The sequence below is a fragment of the Pteropus vampyrus genome, unplaced genomic scaffold, assembly GCF_000151845.1.
Source record: "Pteropus vampyrus isolate Shadow unplaced genomic scaffold, Pvam_2.0 Scaffold350, whole genome shotgun sequence".
NCBI classification, from domain to species: domain Eukaryota; kingdom Metazoa; phylum Chordata; class Mammalia; order Chiroptera; family Pteropodidae; genus Pteropus; species Pteropus vampyrus.
Window position 1 is genome coordinate 553,618 of NW_011889131.1, and position 18,288 is coordinate 571,905.

The window sequence follows — 18,288 nt, forward strand, 5'->3', positions numbered from 1 at the left end:
GGCCCAGAAACATAAACATGGACAGTTTGTGCCTTAAGATAAACAGGAACTAACTTGTATAATGTTTGTAAACAGCAACTCAGACATGGGTCAGTTTATATCTGTGATTACAATTAAATGAGGTGTGAATTTTGGCCTCACTGCATATTGAAAAGCAATTCCTCATACAACTCACTAGCAAAATACAAATAATCCAATTTTAAAAATGGGCAGAGGAACTGAATAGACATTTTTTCAAAGAAGATGCACGAATGCTCAATAGGTACACGGAAAGGTCTTTAGCACCACTCATCAGAAAAATACAAATTAAAACCACAGTGAGATGTCACCTCACAGCCGTTCGAATAGCTATCATCAAAAAGACAAGAGAAAACAAGTGTTGGTAAGTAAGTGGAGAAAAGGGAACCGTGTGCACTGTTGGTGGGAATGTAAGTTGGTTCAGCCACTAAGAAAAACAGTATGGAGGTACCTAAAAAAATGACTATATGATCCAGCAATCCCACTTCTGGATATATAGCCAAAGAAAATGAAAACAGGATATCGAAGAGCTAGCTGCACACCTCTGTCCATCGCAGCATTTTTCATAATAGTCAAAACGTGGAAACAACTGAAGTGTCCATCAATAGATGAATGGATGGAGAAGACGTGGTATAAACATACAATGAAATATTATTCAGCCACGAGAAAGAAGGAAATCTTGCTATTTGCAACAACATGGATGAAACTTGAAGCATTATGCTAAGGGAACTAAGTCAGAAAAGAAAAAAAAATGCTGCATGGTATCACTTATTTCTAGAATCTAAAGAAAAAGAGAGTAGACAAGTGTTTGCCAGGTCTGGGGTGGCAGAAATAAGGAGAGGTTGGTAAAGGGTGCAAACTTTCAGCAATAAATCAGATAAGGTCATCTTCTGTTAAACAGGAATCTAATGTAAAATATGGTGAGTATAGATATACACTGCAATATGTAATCCAAATTTATTAAGAGAGGAGAATTAAATGTTCTTCCCCCCCCCACAAAAAAAAGAAAAATACGTGAGGTGATTAACTAGATGGGGGAGTCCTTTCACAGCGTGGGTGTACATATGTGTATTAAATCACCACTTTAAGTATCTTACTATTGTATTTGTCAGTTATAGCTCAATAAAGCTGAAGTTTTAATATTAAATATTTTTTTAAAAAGTTTTTAAAAAGAAAAGTGATTCTTAAATTGGCCACTTTTTAAAATCTTACACAAGTCTAACTAGAGATGTAGAGATGTTCAGAGTTCACAATAAGGAAGTTAGACACCCATGCTGTCTAAATTAACCATGAGGGAAAAATAAGATACCTGTTCCTTTCTGTGACCTGAGATCCAGCCTCCCACCAGACAGAGAAAACACTGGAATGCCTCACTGTGAAACTGAAGACAAGGTTTGAATATCATCTCAAATAAACTCTTGAGTTGAGACTTGTATTTTCATAATGAGCCTCCCTCAAAAATAAAAATCAGTTTACATTTTTAAAAACCTCACTCCCTGCAGTATTAAGAAGAGTATAGAAAATACATTTGAGGACTCTAGAGAAAAATGGATTTTATCATGGAAGAACTAGTCATATTAGCTAGAGAGCTATGAAATTATCCAACAGGTTTGCCTTTTGAGAGTGTCCAATAATAATCATTTGAAATAAAAGAGGATGGAAACTAGACTTTCGGTGGTGAGTACAATGTAGTATATACAGATATTGATTATAATGTTACACATCTATAACTTACATAATGTTATAAACCGATGTTACCTCAATAAAATAAATAAATAAAAATAAATATCTATGCTTTTCTGCAAGAAAAAAAAAAACCTGCCACAAATATGTCATAGGCACAAAGTTGAAATGAAAAATATGGCATGTGACAGCATTACCCAGCCCAAGCCAGCTGCTTGGGGCTCCATTTTATGGGCTAAGATGTAGTTAGCATTGAAGCAGGAGAAGCCATCCTACCACAAGTCCAAGATCACAGGCGAATGCCAGGAGAAGCATCAGACAGGGGAAAGGCACAAGCAAAGGCTTGGACATCAAGATTAACTTCTGGTTTCTGAGCCTGGTACTGAATCCCTAAAACTTATAGGTGTGACCTCTGTAAACTAGGGAATGCGCTCCCTACATTTTGTTATTTCCAGCATTATGCGTCTCACCTGTGATGGTTAATTTAGTTTCATGCATTAATGAGACTGAGTCATGGGATGCCCAGATACCTGGGTTAAACATTATTTCTTGTCGTGTCTGTGAAGGTGTTTCCAGAAGAGATGAGCACTTAAATCAGTAGACTGAGTAAAGCAGATGGCCCTCCCCAGTACGGGTGGGCCTCATTCAATACACTGGGGGCCCAAATAAACAAAAAGGTCAAGGAAGGGAGAATTCACTCTTTCTGCCTGTCTGCCTGAGCTGGGACATCAGTCTTCCTCTCCTTCAGATAGTAACTTATACCACCAGCCCTCCAGGTCTCAGGCCTTTGGGCTTAGACTGAACTATACCACTGGCTCTCTGGGCTCTCCAGCTTGTGGACAGCAGATCCTGGGACTTCTCAGTCTCCGTAATTGCACAAACCAAGTCCTCATAATATCATACATCTTTCAATCTCTCTCTCTCTCTCTCTTTCTCTCCATATGTGTGTGTGTGTATGTGTGTATGTGTGTGTAGTTGACCCTTGAACAACTTGGATTTGAACTTCAGAAGTCCACTTATACATGGATTTTTTTCAATTGACCCATGCGGTTCAAGCCCATATTGTTCAAAGGTCAACTCCAAGGTGAGAATTATGTACATGGAGAGATGCCTGTAGTTATACACGGATTTTTGACTGTGCAAGAGGTTGGTGCTTCTGATAACCGCTTTTTCAAAGGTCAACTGTGTGTTGACAGACAGATGGATGGATGGATGGATGATAGATAGATAGATAGATAGATAGATAGATAGATAGATAGATAGATAGACAGACAGATAGGTAGATAGATAAACAGACAATCTTCATCCTACTGATTCTGTTTCTCCGGAAAACCTTAATGTGCCTTCCCAAAGCAGAATCAAAAACACTACATTTCCCAGACTGCCTTGCAGCACAGTTACAGGCAAGTCAGATCCACACAAAACTTGGAGGCAGAAGAGAGTTGCATGTGCAGTGGCTGAGTGCAGGCAGATAAATTTGGGAGCAAGTGAGGGGGTGGCAGTATCTGGTTCTGGGACAGCTACAGTGGAGCTTCTGGAACCAGTCTCAAATATGATTCGTGCCAGATGGAGGGTGGTGGCAGCAGTGGTATTTTTGCTAGGACAGCTCTATGGTGTGGCTCCTACCTGCGTTGTTTGTGGATGCGTTGTTCCCAGTTGTGTAATATCCAATCTGATTATCTGGCCCTCCCAGAGATTTTGTAAGGTACGTGGCATTCTTTAATCAATCTCTTTCTGTTTAAACTAGCTGGAGTAGATTCTGTTATTAGTAAGGAAGCAGTTTGACTGGCAGAAATGACGGCTTACTTGTCAAGGCTAGAGCTGGCCAGCGGAGCCTCGCATCCAAGAGCGGCAATGATTGTCATTTCAGGGGCACACGGAAGGGTCCTGCCATCTCCCAGCACCGCTTCTACCCACCTGCAACAAGTGTTTGAGAAACGCCCCCAAGTGAGAGCAAAGCCTTTATTTCTATAATCAAGAATAAGGATTAGAATGCAGACATTTGGGGTAGAGATGACACCTACTTAAACCTTATTAGACATTGTTTAAAAGGAATGTGATCCCTTCTCTAGAGCAGGTGTGAAGATGGCCTGGTGGGAGGAAGTATGAAGCAACTGAATGAAGGAAAGATGAGCAGAAAAGAAGGGCTGACGGGAACCAAAAGAGAAGGTGGGAGCACCAAACAGAGATTTCATCTGCTTCTCCATTTGGCCCGAAATGTGAAGAAAAAAAAGAAATGTTTAAAAATGTTAATCGTTATCACCAGGTAGGGATATGAGCAATACTTCTTTCTACATCTTTATATTTTTACTTGCCAAATGTTTCATAATGCATATATAGTGGTTTTATAACTAGATTTTAAAGTATTATTTAACAATAGGTTGTTCGAAGTCTCACTGCACGCAAAGATAACTATTTACACTCAGACCAGAGCTTTAGGGCCATTTAGCCTAATTCTCCACAGGCAGGAACACCTCTAACAGGCCAGACCTCCAGGACCCTCACTGGGAGGACTCTCGCCAGCAGAGACCCCTCCTTACCCTGAGTTCCCTGACACAGAGGACAAGCCCCTGTGTCCTATCCTCAAACTTTGCCTCAGATGTTTGAAAATAGCTTTCATTTGGGTCCTGAGGTTTTTCTCCTACTTAAGTAACCTTGTTACCTTCAGCGATTTCTTAACTGTCTTCTCACAACCCTAGTTACACTCAGATTTACCAATGTCCCTCCTAAAACGTGGCACCCATGAATGCGACAAAATATCCAACCAGGATAGAGTATATTGTTCTTGATCTAACATCAACCATCAAATATATCTTTCTTTTCCTCCCTTTTCTTTTCCCTTCCCTTTTCCCCTCCCCTCCCTTCCTTTCCCCTTTTCCACCCCCCTCACCTCTCTTTCCCTCCCTCCCTCCCTCTGTATCTCTCTCTTTATCCCTACCTCTGCCTCTAACTCTCTCGATCTCTCTCTAGGGCAAAATGTTGTCTTTGATGGAAGCAGACATCCTCATAAAAGAACTTCTATTACATGAGGATATCAAACGATGTGAAAGGTTTTTAAAAAAATAGACAATACATAGATGACGATAGATGATTGATAGATGATAGATAGATGATAGATAGGTAGATAGATAGGTAGATTGATAGACGATAGATAGATGATAGATGATAGATAGGTAGATAGATGATAGTTAGGTAGATAGATGATAGATAGATAGATAGATAGATAGATAGATAGATAGATAGATAGATAGACAGACAGACAGATAGATAAGATTAGATATAAAGATAAAGCACTGAGTCTTCCAAACAGTGAAAGAGGCATGGCAGCAAGTTTCAATTTCCCACCCCAAACTCTAGGACCCTCTTCCTACGTGCAGAGCCCTCCTTCTCTCCTCATGTCCTCGCCTCACTGAAGAACGAACTCAGGCTCCCGTCCATAAAAACAATCTTATTCTCTCTTCTCAACAGACATATCTAGCAGGGGATGCATCTCCAGGAGTTGGGCCTCTAATTTCCAATTCCTACCAATATGTCTGTAGTCAATAATAGTTTTTCTATATCCTGATCAGAGAGTATTTGCATTTTCACGGAGAATAATACTTTTGCCAACAATTCACACAGATCTAGGCAAACTGAAGAAGTGAAAAAGAAATGAACAACAACTCTAAAAATAAAGTTGAGTATTACAGTTTCCATGTTATAGATCTTAAAAGGTAAACGACGAGAATCTGGGGGAGGTCGCCAGAGATCCACCAACTCCTGAGTGGCAGAATTGAGGTCTCAATGGCTGTTTACACTGCATCATCGGGCCCCTCCCAGTCAGGCTCCGGGCCCAGCCTCCACATCCTTCACCCTCTCCCTGCCCCCATTACAGCATCTCCTTTCCCCAAAAACAGTATCCAAGGAGCTTCATTGTCTTCCCTCCTCCCAAAGTGAAGACTGCTCTCAATTCCTGTTTTCATACAAGAGTGTTAAACAGTAGATATTATCTGTCCCGTAGACTGTACGTAAAAAAAGATTAAAGTGATCAGTAATACGGCTCTAAAGTCCATTTTGAATATCAAGCTGGTGCAAGGGAGAATTCCCCTAAAATCACACAATATTTCCTTCCTTCCTTTAAAACTTAGTCTGCCAAACTGCCCAAAGATCAAGAAATCAAGAGCAAAATTTTAAGTTCTCAGAGGGCTGTGTCTCACCTCCCACCACATAATCCCAGCATCTAATACATCAGCAAGCACAGACTAAGACCTCAATACATACTAGCCAACTGCCCTCTGAAATGTTCTGTGGGCCTGGTATGGGATTCCTGCATCCTGACACTCAGCCTCCCAGGAAGGAGAGATCTGAGCTAGGTGAAGGCCATGTGAATCTATGCTCCGAACGTGACTTACACCACTGACGAAAGAAACTGAAGGTTGGAAAATTCCCATTAAACTTGGGAACACCTTCGCACAGTCCACGAGCATGTACTGAAAGCGTTCTGTGAGGCGCGGAGAGAGAGACCGAGAGCACCAGGATGAACAAGGGATGGGACGCTGCTCCCAAGAAGGTCACGGTCTGCTCTGTGATATAGACGCATTAAAAGACCGCTGTGTGTGTCGACGTTAAGTGGAACCTTTCCTCCTCCATTCCATTGAGAGGGTGTTTTGAAACTAAAAAAAAAAAAATCTAATAAAGTTTGTTGCCAACTGGCTCAGACTTGAGGGCATTCGTAGCTACTATGGTGGAATACTGCTTAATAAACTAATGGGAGGTTTTATTGTTTTTGCAACAGACTAGAGGAAAAAAAGACTTTCCTCAAATAAGCCTTAATTGTGTTGCTTACTTTGGCAAGGAGAGCTCGGTTTTAGTTTAAACTGGTGGGGAGATCACACTGACATTTGAGCACCCACTTCCATCCTTATTTTGAGAATTGGAGCCCATCTCCACTCCAACCAGAGGGAGCAATAAAAAACTAGGACAACTCCATCAGCATCCAGCCAGAGCAAGAGGCACTCAAATCTGCAAAGCACAGGAGTGAGGGCCTACACTTCCTGTGGAGAGGGGTGGGGGCGTGAAAGGGAATGAGAACACAGGCTTAGGGGACATTAAGAGGGCGAAGAAGGAGAAAATGGTTTGGGAGACAGGAAGCGGCCACATCGGACATCCTCCTTTCAAAAGCCTCCACTCGTAATGTCCTTCCCAAGCCTGTACAAGGGAACACGCAAATTAGATGCAAATACAATCTCCATTCAGTTTGCTTTGTCCTGTTCTTTCGATAGCTACACAACCCCTCTATAAAGACTTCTTATTCTTCCACTGTGATGCAGTGTTTGGTCTGAAGAAGATTGGAAAAACTCGAGGAAGCCCCGGGAACTGTCCCCCAGTCACATTGCAGGAGGGGTATCCATTTCTTACCCCTCAATGTCCACCTCTTCACAAGGCAAAGTCATCACTAATTAGTGACAGCTGCCTAGAAGAGCCCTGTATCCAAGAGGCAGTAAGACTAAATTCCCAGGTAACCCTTCAAGCATTAATAACAAGAATTAAAAAGAATGAAAAACAGCTTCTTCCCACACCTGGGTTTTCTAAAATACTGTAGTAGAGACGGTGATGCAGATGCAAATAATACCAGCAGCTGCCATTTACTGAGTGCCTACTGTGTGTCTGGCACTACATATACATTATTTAAAATAATCCTTCCACAATCCTTATAAATTAAATAATACTATTATCTCTAATCAACAGAGGACAAAACTGAGGCTCAAAATTGAAATTATCTTCTTGCTGAGGCCTCAAGGCTGCTACTTACATCCAGGTAAGTCTTCCTCTAAAGTCCTTGTTCCTTTTATTGCACTGAGTGCCCACAGCTCACACATATACAGACTCTGGAGGACTCTGGCCAGAAGCAGTCTGAGGGCTCAAAGAAGGATTCCTGGAGGTTTCACCCAAACTAGATCTCAAAGGATGAGTACAAATTATTCAAATAAGGGGCAGGCAGAGGAAAGGGACCCTCTTCTCTGAGGGGACAAGCTAAGCAAAAGCACGATGCAAGCAGGAGCCTGGTGTGGGCTGAGAATGCTGAGGTAGCCAGTTTTGTCAGAGTGTAACTGTGAGGCAGGTAGGAAGGAAGGAAGGGCAGATGACGCAGAAAGATCTGGAAAGGCTAGTCTGCACTGGGCCTTGCATGCCGTTAAGAAGCTTGAACTTTATCCCGTAGAACAGCGGTCCCCAACCTTTTTGGCACCAGGGACCGGTGCTCCTATGAGAATCTAATGCCTGCCGATCTGAGGCAGAGCTGAGGCAGTGATGCTGGCACTGGGGAGCGGCTGCAAATCCAGATGAGGCTTCGCTCACATGCTCGCCGTTCACCTGCTGTGCAGCCTGGTTCCTAACAGGCCATGGATGCTATCATTTCAGGGTCCAGGATTTGGGGACTCCTGCTGTAGACAATGTGGAGCCATTGGAAGATTTCGAGAAAAGGAGTAACATGGCCAGAACAGTGTTTTAAACAGATCGCCACAGCATATGTGTGAAGGGTGACAAGATCGGAAGCAAAGATAAGTCAGGAAACAGTTACAATAATAAGAAAAAAACTACTAAAGATCCAAATTAGGGTGTTCAGGACAGGAACAGAGACGAGGAAACAAAGTCAAAAAATAATTAGAGACAAGTTATCAGGTCCTGGTGATTGTTTAGATGTGTGTGCGAGAGGCACACGTGTGGCATCCAAGTTCCTGGGAATAGAGCTGATTTAAGATGATGAGTCAAGCGCTGCAGGGGTTGAGCTGAGGTGTCTGTGGGACCTTGAGTAGACATGCAGGAAGACATGCGCATCTGCTGCTCCCCGAGAAGGCCTGGAAGTTGCCTGTATCTAGGCAGTAACAAAAGTCATGGATACACATGAGGCAGGGAGCCGAGAACAGGACCCAAGGGGACACAAACCTGGGAGGGCGGAAGAGAAGCTACTGAAGGAGACAGTTTATAAATGACTGGAGAGGCGTTAAGAAAGATCAGGAGATTGGAGAGTTCTGGAAGCCAAAAGCATAATAGTCTAAGAAAGTGAGTGTCGTCTACCGTGTCAGATACAGAAGAAAGCTAGAGAAAACTCAGAACAAAAGAAAATCCTTTAGATACAGCCATTCGGAAGGCACTGGTGTCATCGAAAGAGCAAAAGGAGGGGCAGCCTGTGGGAGGAGGGAAGTAGCTAAAAGGGGGTCAGAGATCACGGGAGAGTGGGAGGGGCCTCTGTGGGAGGAGCTACGTTTATAATAAAGCTCTGTGGTTCTAGCCCCCCCTTCCCTTTCCTTCCTTTTCCTGTCTATAAACACCCCTCCACCTTGGCGCACAGGCCAGAGTACGCACGTGGCTTGCCGCGTCTGCCGGCTGCGTCGCACCCTTTTCTTTTTCCCAAATAAATCCTTTTTGGTGGCCAAATGCCTAGTTGATATTATTTTTCAGTCGACAATAGTTCACCCTCTCTATTTTCTTTTCCTTTCTTTCTGGACCTCCTCATAGTCTGATGTCTAACGTTTTATACCGATTCCCTACTTTACTCATCTTTTCTATTTTTCCTAACTTTGTCCTTTAGTTCTACACCCCGGAAGGTTTCCTCAACATGATAGACTTTGTAAATTTCTGCTATCATATTTTAACTTTCGAAAGCTCTTTTTCATTCTCTGTTTCTTCATATAATTTTCCGTTCTTATTTCCCAGATATATTTCTTCTTATCTCTTGGATGACGTTAATCATTGTGTTTTGGATTTTTATTATGTCCCCTACACTGTCTCTGTTCTTCCATTCATTTATTCGTCAGGGTCTCCATCTTACACATTATGATCTTGCCTCAAATCTTTAGTGATTCCTAGCTTCTTTTTTTCATACCCAATGGTGATGAACTAAACATTCAATAGAGGTTATTTATGCATGGGCAGGGCTAATTGCCTGGTGAACTTCACCAGACTTTGAGTGGGGATCCACCTGTTAGGTCATTTGTCTGGGGCAGGCCAATTTCCCAGGATACAACCTCGAGCCTCCTTACCCGGCTGGCTGCTCGTGCCGAGGGAGCCCAGCAGCGGAAGGGGCTAAGAGACTAAGGGACTCTCACTGTTCTGTGTGTAAAGCTCCACTTAGTGCCCATTTTCAACACGTTGCCTAAGTGCCAGAATCCATCACAACCTTGTGGGGGCGGGGGCAGGGGCAGGGGGAAGCAGGTGGAGGGATAGTCGCCTGGTGGCCTGAAGAAAGAGTGAATATGAGCTCCTAAGTGTTCTTCATGCAAACTCTCCACCAGCCTTTCTGTCTTCTGTCCCTTCGTCAAACCTCAGTTTCAGAGATACTCGGTCCCTGGTTCCTACGCCTTTTCAGGGTTTGCACAACAAAAAGTGTATGCTCCTTCCTGATGTCCCCCTACCCCACCCCCACAGACAAGGACAAGAAGGAAAGGAAGGAGGGAGAAAGGAAGAGAGGGAATAGAAAGAGGGGAAAAGGGAAGAAAGGAGGGAGGGAGGGAGGAATCATTTATTGAGCATCTATGATGCACTAGACCCTGTCTGTGCTGGATTCTTTACATAAATAAACAAATCGTATCCCACGAACCCTCTAACATAGGAAATGGTATCATTATTGACATTGTACCATGGAAGAAACGTACCGTTCAGAGATACTGGTTAACTTGCCCAAGATCACACAACTAGCGAAAGCCTGCATTCAAACTCAGGGTTCTGTGAGCCCCCCCAGACCCATGCTCCTTTCCCCTACCTCATGCTGAGGGGTATTTATGGCCCTGGGGTCTTTAAGCCACCCCCCAAGTCACACAGAGTAGACACTTTATGATCTCCCTCCCATCCTCTGCGTCTCCCCAAGCCCCGTGGGCCTTCTAGGGCAGCGGGCAGAGAATTTTACATTCTCACTGGAAGGGGACCAAGGTGCTGTGTTCTCAGCTGCTTGGGCTGAGATCTGAAGGCCAGACCCAGGCACTGACGTCACTCAGCGTGCCCTCCGCTTCCACCGGGCCGTTGATGCTGGCACAGCCCGAGAGCGAGGTTGGCGGGAAGGGGAGCAGCCCAAACAGGATTAATAAGAGGCAGCTGGGCTTTAAAAGCCTTCTTGACAATGTAAAGAAACGAAGTCAGATGTTTTTGGAACAGACTTTTAAACGAATGTGTCTAGCTCCTCGTCTCTTTCTATTGCCACCTTCCCACTTCCTCCCCATACACCTGAATCCAGGTTTTCTGTTGCTCTTTTCAGCCTAATGGATGATAACCCCACTGGCTAAGGTCAGACACTGGCCAGAGGAAGTTAGTGTCCCAGGATGGAGTTACACCCAGGGCAAAACAGTTAAGTTGTCCTCTCTCTGCTCAGCCACCAAGTGTCCTCTCTCGTCATATCCTAGTCCTGGACCTGCTAGAGAAAGGTGGTAAATGCTTGGGTGGATACAGAGAAAATGCGCGAAGGAGGTGGGCAGGGGATTAGCCCCTTTGTGGACGAGCAGCAAATACCACAGCAGAGGCACGTGTTATTGAGACCAACAGTCACTTTCAGGGACTAGAAAAAGCAAAACTAAGATATATCAGCACCTACTACACCCTGGGCAATGTGTTAGGTCCCTTCACACGCTTTCATTCCCATACTCACCAAGTCCTACCCAGGCTGTCTCTTCCCCAAGCTATGCCAAATCCTTTCCATCCACAAGAAAAAGCTCTGTGAAGCTTTCCCTGGCCAGACCCTCTCTCAGAGCTCTCTGGGACTGGGACGTGCTGGTATTTTCTGTCCATCCAGTTTACCCTTAATCACATGATTTACGTCAGTTTACGATTCCCAAGAAAGACCCCATGAAGGAATTCGGTGCCAAAGGAAACTCTTACCCATGAAAAACTAGTATTTCTCTTTTCTGACAGCGAGATCTTTCTTTGTAACTCATCCTGCTTCCCTCTCTGCCTGCTGAGAAGCTCCGAGCACGAGGATGGTTTGATTCAGGTTTGAAGTTCAAGAAAGGTCTCTTCTCTATTAGGAAGTGACATTTAAACTGACACGCAAACTATACATAAGGATTAAGACTGGAGAGAACATCATTCTATTCTGAGAAGGCAGCACGTGCTAAGGTCCTGAGGCAGAAAAGAACTGAAAGTCCAGCATGGCCAGAGCATGCTGAGTAAAGAAGGTGGCATTAATGAAACTGTGTAATGAGTTCAGACTCTCCAAGAGAGCAGATCCTGCAGGCCATGCTAGGAAGTCCAGATTTTAGTTCAAGTGCACGGGGAAGCCCTTGGGGAGTTTTATGTGTAGACATGACACAAGGCAATCTGCCTTTTAAGATGAGTTTTCTAGCAGCTCTGTGAGAACACGGTGGAGAGAGACAAAAGCAGGAACAGGGAAACCAGTTAAGAAGCTCTTGCAAATTGTGAGGTAAGGATGATGATGACCTGGCCTGGTTGTATCAGTGGGCGTGAGGGGAAGTGGACAGAATCGGGACATAGTTTGGAGACAGAAACGACAGAATATCTGAGCTGTGTAAAGCGCCACACGAAATGGCTTTGGAGCCCAGCAGAACTGGAGCTGAGAACTGCCTTTGCCACTTACCAGCCGTGTGACCTGGACCATGCTACTTAACCTCCAGGAGCCTCGGACTCCCCACCTGTGGAGCGGGAATAACAGTGCCCACCTCAAAGAACTAAGTTAAGTGTTCGGACACATGATGTGCTGCAAGTTTCTGGCACAGAGCAGACGGTCATCAACCTGTAGGGCCCAGGACAGGGACAGAGCTCCCGCCTGTCCTATAAAGGATCCTCCTATATAGAGGATCTGCTTCTGCAGACTCGCCTGCAGTAGGCCAGCGACAGGAACTGGAAGGCAACTAAGACCAGCTTTAAGTAGAACGAAGGACGAGCCACCCACTAGCTGAAAAGCCACTTTTTCTTGTCATCCTCCCCTTCTCCAGTTCCTCTGCTTGGAAACTGTACTCTAAGAACTTGAACTTTCAAACCCTAGGGAGAGCGGGCTCTGCCCCCACAAGAGCCTCTGAGGGGAAAGGGGCAGAATGACCTCAAGGAGAGGGAGCTTGCCGTTCTGGGAGGCAGGGGCCTCTGGAACAGAATTAGCCTTCACGTGCACTCTGAGGCATCCTCCCTCTCCCAACGCCCTCCTCCCCCGTCCTCCCTTCCTTTTTCTTTCCTTCCTCTCTTTTTCCTCCTCTGCCGGCCCCGCTTCTCTTCTTTGCCCTTCTCCCTTCCGGTCACAGCCTCCGGAGACACCTGTCCCCAGCACGGGGACAGGAATGAGGAATCCACCTCTGTCTCTTCTCCGCCCCTCCTTCCTCATCGTTCCCCTCATGACCGAGGTCAGTCAACACACAAGTCTCTGGAGAAAGGAGAGCCTCCAAGCTCCCTCTCTCCTTCGGGAGCTGAGCAGCTCCATTTCGTTGGCTTTGCCAGCAAATTTTCTGCCGGCCGAGGGCCCTTCGCTATCGGAGGCCTTGGCTTCAGTGCACCAGACTGAAGCGGTTACATAACTCCCAGCCAGGCTCCCAGAAGCCTCACAAAGCCATGCTTCCAGAATAACCCCAGTGAATGAACCCAAATAATACATGAAATTGTATCGGGCCTGCCGCACCCAGAAGACACACACAATGGGAGGGGTGCTCACCGGACCAGCTGTGACACCTGAGATCTTCTCACTGCCAGGGCCATTGGAAGGGGATGAAGATTAAGTGGACGGGGTGCGTGCGACTCCAGTGCACGAGGCCAGACCGTGACCGGCAGAGAACACAGCAGGGCTGCAAAGCACGGCGCCGTGGGCCCACTCAGGGTGGCCACCGGCTAGGTCACAAGCTTTGCGTACGTCATTCTCATTTAGGCTCACACCACTCCATGTCACAGCTCCTGTGTTCATCTCTACTTGACAGACGAAGACGCGGAGGTTGGGAGCTGGCCCACAGCCTGCCCAGGTCCACGCAGGGCCTGCCTCAGGACGGTCCGCTCGTCTCCAAGCCCAGGCTGCAGCCACAAGGCAGAGGCAGTATTCGGAGGCCTGGCTCAGCGGGGAGGTTCTCTAGATTCCTCTCTGTGACAACTTGGCCTTGGCACTTTTTTAAAGTCCCTCAGTTCTAGTCCCAGTGATAATTTAACAGCTCTGAGCCCAAGGGAAACGAAGAGGAAACTGTGAAGAGAGCGGGGGTCCCTGGGAGCGGCGGAAGGTGATCATCGGTGCAGCCAGGTCTCCGGCCAGTGTGGCCCCGGCCGCCCCAGCAAAGCTCATAGGGCCCCTCTGCTCTCCACCCTTCTCACCCCACCTCCGCCCGGCCCCGTCTCCGAGAGTCCCTCCTCCCTTCCAACTTCTGCTCAGAAAATTGAGGCCATCAGGCAGGAGCTCTGTCCCCATCCTGGGCCCTTACAAACACCTACACTCGCCATCTCCACCACCGGCTTCCTTGCCACCAGCCTGAGCAGAACGGACGCCCCTTCAGTAATCCAGGCAAACCCACCACAGATGCACCCATGATCCTGCTTCCTTTCCCTTCGCTAGTTTTGAATTCGGCCTGACCCTCCCAGCCTCTAATCTGACCTGTGTTTTATTTAAAATACCATTTAACAACCTAAGTGTCCATGCGCAGATGAATGGTTAAACAAACTGTCCCCACGGACCGTGAGATTCGTGAAGGCCAGAAGGGTATCTTACACATCTCCGAGCCCCAGTACCTAGCAAAGCACTTAGGAGACCATAAATGGTTGTGAAATAAACTACTGAGCCCCAAGCACTTGGTTCGTATTCCTGGTCCCACTAGTCATTTCCCTCCTGTGAAAATCAGAGAGAAAGAGAAAACTAGGCAAAGAGCAAGTGTGGGGCACGATTTAAGGAGGAAGGGAGGAGAGGGAGGGAGGGAGGGAGAACTGGAAAGGGAGAGGAACAGAAAAGACAGGAGGAAAAATGCAGTGGGGGGCTGGCTCCCCGAAGGTTCGCTTCAGCTAACACTAACAAACCCTTCCAGTGCCATCTCGTGCCTCCTGGGGTACCTTATTCTGGCCGATGGATTCAATCTTTATTTTGAGGGGCAGCCAAATACCCCTCCCCCTTCCCTTAGTAGGCAAGATCTAGGGCAGATTTTGCTGCAGGAGAGGCACTCAAGAGTCATCTTCACTTGTAATTACCTATCCAATTAAATCCAGGCACCCAGCCATCCTTCCAAACAGAGGCCGAGGGCTGCAATCCACTGTGCACTTTGTGAGCTTGCAGCAGCTCAGACCAGCAGCCGTACTGTGTTTAGTTTAGGTGATTTTTGGGGAGTGGAGGGGGTGATTTTTATTTTTTAAAGAAAGGAGAGAAGAGGATACTGGGTAGATGCTGAGTGATCCCAGTGTCCCTGGGGATATTGAGCACCGGGGGGGAAATCACCTTCCTGATGACTCAGAAACAGGAAGTGGTGACCCAGAGGCATCTCACGAAGGGGAGGCAGGCACACATGCGATGACATCACTTCCTCCTTTATGAATGTGGGGGTTTGCGAGTGGAAAAGGGAGCAGAGAGAAAACAATCAAAAGGAGAGGACCGCGGGGCTCCTGCGTGTCCTTGCTCACATCCTCACGTCCCCAGCCCCGATTCCTGCCCTTCCGTCACAGGGCCGGCACCTAGACAGCTTCTTCTCTTTCACCCTGGGGCCCTGGCTGGGAAGAAAGAAACTAACAAGGCTCCTTTTGAGCCCTTCTGACCAAGGACAGAGCTAGATTCACAGGTAAGTACACTCAGCAGAAGCCACCATGCTGCTGATGGGAATTCTCTTTCAGAAGAGAACCGTCATCTGAAACCCCCCACTCCTCACCGGGCGCCAGGACCCAGTCCAGCACTGGGAGCGTGGGGATGCTACATGCAGCAACAGCCAGCAGCCTGGGCAGAGCAAAGATGCAGAGACCCAAGAATGTGCAGCAGAGTGTCTAGAACTTCGCCGAACATCTGGCAGGTTTGAGGGGAAGGGGTAGCGGGGAATAGACTTCAGAGCTAGGGGTATCGTGACTACAGGACTAGCTAAAAACTAAGGACCAAAAGGCCCTTCTTGCTCTTTCTTCCCCAAAATGGGAACCAAAGATCAGAGCCCTGAGTGAGCATGCCCATTTCGTCCCATGAAACCAAGCAAAAGAGGGCCTCACTTTTCAGTCTCTGCCAGGGGCTCTGCTCTCCCACACGGCTTCTTCCACTGTAAGTGAGCAACTCTGTCCCAAAAACGCCCTGACTCTGTAGAAACTGCTCTGCTTGTGCTGTCTCATCCCCATCCCCACCTCCGGGAGTGCCGCCAGAGGTGGGGATCCCCAGCAGAGAGCGGGCGGTGACCTGGTTGGAAGGAAGTCAGAGGAAGGTAATCAACCCTGCACGTGGAGCAGCCTGCTCCCTGCCTGCTCTCTCCACGTGAGTTCAGGATGAAACATGAGGACCCAATCATAAATTCTGTGAAAGTAGAAAGGCCAAGAGAACAGAGTATCTCAAATCCGCCGCGTACTCAGAGAAGTCTGGCCTTGTGTCTCCCCACATTTGTCTTTTTCTGCTGTCTCTTCTAGGGGAGACCAAACCACCAAGAAGCAGAGCCAGCTTTCTGTGTGAGCGAATCATGTCAGCCAATCTATATAAAAAGACTGGCAATCTGCAACTGACCTAGTCTGCAACCAAATGGCTGCACAGACATGTGTCCCCAAAGAGCCATTATTAGGAAAACTAGAAAAGGAAGAGCCATAGTCCAAAATCTTACCCTTGGAAGGGACTGATAAAAAACCTGGGAATGCCTGGTCCTAGGGTGTCCCATGTCCCCCTGGTACCATCACACTGTCCCCAGCGATCTGAGCACCCCGCCCCCTTCCCCACCCATGGGGCCGTGGCTCACCCATTCCTCCTCATTCAAGCAGGACAACCAAATTGGAGCAGAGTCGAGGCGGTAGCTGGGGTGGGGGACCTGGTAGACAGAGCCACCGTCGAGTAACTATGCAGTGAAAGGGGCTCACAGGACAAGCATTAGGAAAAGAAAATAACTTCGTCAGAACAATGGGAGGTGTCTCCCGCGTGTCATTTCATCTGATCCCCACACTATCGCCAGGAAGTCTTATCACTGAAAAAACTGAAGCTCAGAGAAGCTGGACGACTAGCCCTCCACCGCAGAACCAGTCACCAGCCGAGGCGAGGCCGGACCCAAGACGCCACTGTGCTCGCTTTCCACTACACTCTGTTATCTCTGAGGACAAAGTGACAGAGCTGCAGATATGGGGCAATGCCTGGGGTGCCATGGAAACCTTCCTCAACAAAATCTCTCTCTGCTCCTGTTACTGAACGTGAAACTGGACCACTGCATAGTCATTCCTGGGGGTCTGAAGAAGGTTTTAGAGTTTTTACTTAGTCAACACAAAGCGATTAGATTTCTTCGACTTGACGAAAAAAAAAAAATCTAATTCTGTAGAGACCAAAAGTAGATTAGTGGTTGCCTCAGGCTGGGGCTTGGGCAGATTGAAAAGTGAGTGACAGCTAATGGGTCTGGGGTTTCTTTCTGGAGTGCTGAAACTATTCTAAACTTAGATATGGTGACAGTTGTACAACTCTGCAAATATACTAAAACTCATTAAGCTGTATGCTTCGAACGAGTGAATGTGTTGATATATGAATTACGGCTCAATAAAGTTGTTTAAAAAAGAAGTTAAAAATGTAATTGTAGTACATACGCCAAATAGCAAGAGGCACCAAAGTTGTTCAGAATGAGAATAATCAATTCTAGTTGGAGTGTCAGAGAAGGTAGGATCGATTGTATTTTGACAGATAAAGGGGAAATATCCATTTCTCCATGTTGGATTTCCAGGTTGGAAAAACTTGAGCACAGGTGCGTGAGGAGGCACGAATGTGTGAAGCATGTCTAGGAAATAGTGAGCTAACAAATGAAACCCTGTTTGGCGTGCCGACACAAAGACGACTTACAATACCGTATCAGCCAGCTATTGCTGTGTAACAAATACTCCAGAGCTCAGTGGCTTACGACAACAACAACCATTTAGTTGCTTACGGTTCCGCAGTCTATGCTAGGCTCAGGAGCATGGCTTCTCCTCCACCCCACAATCACCTCGTGGTTCCACCAGGACTGGAAAATCCCAGGTGGCCTCACACACAGTCTGGCACCTCAGCCCGAATGACTACAACCAACTAGCGGCTAGATGTCCTGCTCCCTCTCCTCACGGTCTTTCATACTCCAGGGCCTCTCTTTCCCCCAAGAACTCACAACCTCAAGGAAGCTGGCCCAGGTTTTCTCGCACAGGATTCAAGACAGCAAGAGAGCAAAAGCAAACACCACAGTGCTCCTTATGGCCTAGGCCACGACCCGCACAATGTCACTTCTACCATATTTTTATTTGTCCAAGCAAGTCATAAGGTCAATCCAGATCTGGCCAGAGAGGGGACTACACAGGGTATGAGTTCAGGGAATTGTGACTCATTGAGCATCTACCACAAATAACAAACAGTAAATCCTACACCTACCTGCCTTGGAAGAGCTCACTGTCCGATGACTTGGCTAGCTTAAAGGGCATGTAAAGGGGAAATATGTCTAGGAACGTAAGACTGGGAACACAGCACAGAGGACACTGAATACG

General features: G+C 46.7%; 1 long non-coding RNA gene across 1 annotated transcript; it reads left to right on the forward strand.

Moving 5' to 3' along the window:
* Nucleotides 1–15,196: 15,196 nt before the first annotated feature.
* On the forward strand, nt 15,197–17,292 carry LOC111731138. The gene is made up of 2 exons (XR_002776974.1): nt 15,197–15,407; nt 16,225–17,292. It is a non-coding gene; the product is annotated as an uncharacterized LOC111731138 (long non-coding RNA).
* The last annotated feature ends 996 nt before the right edge of the window (nt 17,293–18,288 follow it).